The following is a 5529-nucleotide window of genomic DNA, read 5'->3' on the forward strand; positions in this document are numbered from 1 at the left end:
TGCGGGTGGTAGTTGGAGGAGAGGTTACAAGTGACTCTGAGCATTTTAAAAAGGTGCTTCCAGAATTTCGACACGAACTGGGGTCCACGATCGCTGATGATATTATTAGGAAGGCCATGATGCCAACATACTTCACGCATGACTATTTCGGCGGTTTCTTCACTGGAGATTTCCTTAGTACATGGCAAGAAATGAGCCATCTTCATATATCGATCTACTACTATTAAAATCGCATTAAATCCCTTAGAGATTGGAAGATCTGTGATGAAATCTAGAGCAATGGATTGCCATGGCTTCCTTGGAATTGGTAATGGTTCTAATAAACCATCTAGATGATGCCTTGGCATTTTTGCTTTGCAACATGTATCACAAGTCCGAATAAAATCTTCGACAAATTGTCGCATATAGGGCCACCAGAATGATCGTTGTACTAAATCTAATGTCTTAGTACTACCAAAATGCCCAACTGTATATGTGTCATGAAAGTTTTGGACTACTCGAAGGTGGCAAGAACCATTAGGAACATACAAGAGTTTCTTAAAGAATAGTAATCCATCATGACATTCGAATTGTCGATAGTCCGTACCTGGTTGGGCCCACCGAGCTTGACGTCGATTTAACACACGAGCACTCTGAAAGTAGGCGAGATTTTTTTGATCACTGAATACGGTGACTTGATGAGAGGATCCCTCTAGAAAATGCCTCCATTGCGTAAAAGAGTCCACTATTACTAATAGCTCCTTATCATGAATTTCATAGTTGATTTCGGTGGCGTCAAACTTGCGTGAATGGAAAGCCACAGGATGTAGCTGACGAGATATATGCGGAATAATCTCTGGCCACAACCGAAGCGTAGATTACTTGATGACAATCAAACACAGAACAAATGGGAATGGAGGTAAGTACACAAAACAGAAAGAGAATACACAGGATATTAATGTGGAAAACCCTAAGAGGGAAAAACCACGGGAGTCCACAGACTCCAAACTATCATTATATCAAGTAATACAACAGGGAGCACAGAGGCAACAACCTCTTGCTCACAATCTTCACCTAGCGGCGGTTACAATAGAGACACAATCTCTGTATATCGCTCTCTCTCTCTCTCTCTTACACACTGTACAGAAGTTACACCAATAACTCTATCATCATCTTTTGAGTTTGCCCTAGGTCATATTTATACTAATATGACTTTCGGGCTATTTACAAATAAAGCCCCAGTGGGCTCACTAGAACATATTTACATATATGTCCCTTCCATCTGATGAGAGGTTCTCACCGGGCCTGCAACATCCGGTTCTCACTGGGTCTTCCTTGTCGGTACTCATCATCCGGTTCTCACCGGGTCTACATCATTCGGTTCTGGGTACTCCACATCCGGTTCTCACCGGGTCTTCCGATGTCGGGCCTTCGTATCCCATCTGGAGGGACCGAGATCCTAACAAACTCCCCCGTCACTCCGGCATGGGATGCCTCGTCAATCCAATCCGCTTTCGGCATGTGTCTAGCTTGTCGGGCGTCAGCACCTTGGTCAGCATATTCGACCCGTTTTGCTCCGTGTGGATCTTCGTCAGCACGAACTCGCGGTCTTCTACTTGCTCCCGAATCCAGTGGTACCTCCATTGGATGTGCTTCGTCCTGGAATGATACGTTGCGTTTTTCGCAAGGTGGATGACACTTTGACTGTCGCAATAGAGCTAGTATTCCTTTTGCCGGATCTGTAGCTCTTCGATGAAGTCCTTCATCCATAGTATTTCCTTGCCGGCTTCCATAACCACCATGTACTCCGCTTCCGTGGTTGACAACGCAACCGTCTTCTGCAGCCTCGATTGCCACGAAACAACTCCCCCCGCATATGTCATGACATATCTAGATGTTGACCGGCTGGTATCCGCATCAGCCGACATATCCGAATCGGTGAAACCATCAAGTTGGGGTTTACCGGAGCTGAATCGGAGACACATACTTGAGGTGCCTTTCAAGTATCGGAGTATCCATTTTACCACATTCCAGTGCTCCTTGCCGGGATTGCTCATAAACTAGCTCACCACTCCAACTGCATATCCGATATCCGGTCGGGTACACACCATTGCGTACATTAGGCTCCCGACGGTAGAGGCATATGGTATCTTCATGATATCCACCTTCTCTACCTTCGTCTTTGGGCTTTGCTTACCGGATAACTTGCAGTTTGCCGGAAGTGTCGATCCGACCGGTTTCGCATCTGACATGTTGAACCGCTGAAGCACCTTTGTCACGTACTTCTCTTGTGAAAGCCACAATTGCTTGGTTGGCCGGTCCCGGATGATATACATCCCTAGCATCTGTCTTGCTGGACCCAAGGCTTTCATTAAGAAGGTCTGGTTCAGGGCCGTATTCAGCATCCGTATCTTGACTTGGTCTCGTCCGATGATCAACATGTCGTCCACGTACAAGAGGAGTATCAGGAAGTCTCCACCTTTGAATTTCTTCACAAATACGCAGTGATCGGCCTGCACCTTGTGGTACCCTTGATCGGTCATTAAGGAGTCGAACTTCCGGTATCATTGCCGGGGAGCCTGGTTCAACCCGTAGAGGCTCCTTTTTAACCGGCAAACCAAGTGCTCCTTCCCTTTCTTCACAAATCCCTCCGGTTGCTGCATGTAGATCTCCTCTTCGAGGTCGCCGTGGAGGAACGCCGTCATCACGTCTAACTGCTCTACCTCGAGGTCCATGCTTGCCGCTATGCTTAGCACCGTCTGAATGGAAGTCATCTTTACTACCGGGGAAAATATCTCGTTGAAGTCCACGCCCTTCTTCTGCTGGAACCCCTTCACCACGATCCTGGCTTTGTACCTTGGAGGGTTGCCGACATCTCCCGGTTTCAACTTGTACACCCACTTGTTTCGGAGTGCCCTCTTTCCTTTCGGCAACTCCACCAATTCATATGTGTGGTTCTCATGCACGACATCCATCTCGCCCTGCATGGTACTCAACCACTTGCAGCTATGGGTGTCATCCTTCGCTTCTTAGAAGCTTTCCGGCTCCCCCTCATCAGTCAACAACACATGCTCTGCATCCGGAAATCTCCGGGGGGCCCTTCTCTCTCTGAGAGGATATCTCCGTCTTTGGCTTTCGGCAACCGGCTCCTCTATTTGTTCTTCATCTGAATCCGATTCGGGGTCTTGGCCCGTTCCAGTTTCAGCTTCCTCTACTTCTTCTTCTGGTTCGGTATCCTCACCGTAACCGGCTGGTTCCTCGAGTGTCAACCGGCTCTTAGCCGGGTGGGTCCGAATCTCATCGGAGTTCATTATCTTCTTCTCCGACTCCCAGTCGACAAGAGTCTTGTCCTCCATGAAGTTAATATCTCGGCTCTGGAAAACCTTCTTGTCTACCGGATCCCATACTCGGTAGCCGAACTCATCATCGCTGTATCCGAGGAATATGCATGGCCCGATCTTTGGATCCAACTTTCCTCTCTGGTGCTTAGCAACATGCACGTATGCGAGACACCCGAACACCTTCAAATGCCGGTAGGACACTTCCTTACCGGTCCACACCTTTTGCGGCGTGTCTCCATCCAAGGGCACTAAGATGATTTGTTTATCACATACGTCGTTGTCGACAACACCTCAGCCCAAAACGCCTTGGGTAGATTTGCATGTGCTAGCATACTCCAGACCCTCTCCATTATGGTCCGGTTCATCCTCTCGGCTAGCCCGTTTAGTTCTGGCGTCTTCGGCACGGTAAATTCGAGCAGGATTCCCTTCGAGTGGCAGTACTCCTTGAACTACCCTCGGTATTCTCCTCCGTTATGTGCTCGAACCGCCTTCAGCTTCCGTCCGATTTCTCTTTCCACTCTTGCGTGGAGCTCCTTGAAGACGGATAACACCTGATCCTTCGTCTTCAACGGTGTGGCCCATAGCCTCCTTCTGTGGTCATCTATGAACGTCACGATGTACTGTGCTCCGACATAGGACTTCGTGTCCACTTGACACACATCGGTATGCACCAACTCCAATGGTGCATTACGTCTCATCGGTGGCCTTGATTGGAAGGAGGTCCGGTTTTGCTTACCGGCTAGGCAATCAGTGCACCTCTCAAGATGCACGTTCTTCATCGGAATGAGGTTGTCATCGGCAAGCCTCTTCATCCACTTCACGCTTATGTGACACAGTCTCTTGTGCCACAGCTCACTGGCAGTGTCGAAAGCCACGTTCACTTCTTCCGGGCACAACCGGTTTAGGTGGAATGACGCTCCGGAATCGACAACCCACGTTGTCTCGTCGCCGGGAAGGTTCAACTCACTCTCCTCGGTGATGAGCATCAACTCTTCTTCACTTGCCGCGATTGCCGTCGTTCCCTTCCGGTCCGGTCCCATCCGGTCTTTACTGTTCCGGTCCGGTGTCCGCTTCGAATCGGTACCGTCGATTTCCTTGTCTTTTCGGAAGTGCCGACAGTTCTTCTGGAAGTGTCCTAGCTTGCCGCAATAGAAGCAAGTAGGCCTCCCCCTTGACTTTGACCGTGTCCCCGACTTTTCCCGGTTCTGGGGACTACGGTTCCTTTGTCTTCCGCGTTCCAATTCGGTAAGGAGCGCTTTGGAGTCGGAGCTCGTATCCTTGTCTTTCCGACGCGCCTCCTCATCTAGCAAGCTCGACTTCACTCTTGCTAGGAATAACCGTTTCCCTTCCGGCTCGGCGTTGCCCAAAGTGACAACCAACGTCTCCCAGCTATCTGGGAGGGAACCCAACAGGAGTAGTGCTAGTACCTCATCGGCGAGAGGTACTTCCAATGATGTTGCTTGGTGGATCAGCCCCTGGAAGGCATTCATGTGCTCCGCCAAGCTGGAGCCATCTTGGTACCGGAGTCTTACTAGCTTCCGAAATACCGAAACCTGATTAACAACATTTTTGTTCTGAAACATAATGCCGATCTTCTCCCAGAGCTCATGAGCCTTGCTCTCTTCATTGAAGTTGTTGTATAGACTCATGTCGATGAAGCACTGTATGTATGTTGTTGTCTTCATGTGTATCACCTCTCATATCGTGGCGTTGATTTTGTCCGGTCTCTTATCCTTGCACTGAACCAGCAACCAAAGATCTTTAACCACGAGCATGTCCCTCATCTTCGACTTCCACACTGAGTAGTTGGAGCCGGTGTACTTGAACATGCCCCCCAACGAATCGTCCATTTTTCTGTGTCGTTTCGCTCTGATACCAATTTGACGAGAAATATGCGGAATAATGTCCGGCCACAACCAAAGCGTAGATTACTTGATGACAATCAAACACAAAAGAAATGGGAATGGAGGTAAGTACACAAAATAGAAAGAGAATACATAGGATATTAATGTGGAAAACCTTGAGAGGGAAAAACCACGGGAGTCCACAGACTCCAAACTATCACTATATCAAGTAATACAACAGGGAGCACAGAGGCAACGACCTCCTGCTCACAATCTTCACCTAGCGGCGGTTACAACAGAGACACAATCTCTGTATATCGCTCTCTCTCTCTCTCTCTCTCTCTCTCTTACACACTATGCAGAAG

This window comes from Azolla caroliniana, unplaced genomic scaffold (assembly GCF_043228905.1).
Source record: "Azolla caroliniana isolate FFs.n. ecotype wild unplaced genomic scaffold, voAzoCaro1.0.p SCAF_6, whole genome shotgun sequence".
Classification (NCBI taxonomy): Eukaryota; Viridiplantae; Streptophyta; class Polypodiopsida; order Salviniales; family Salviniaceae; genus Azolla; species Azolla caroliniana.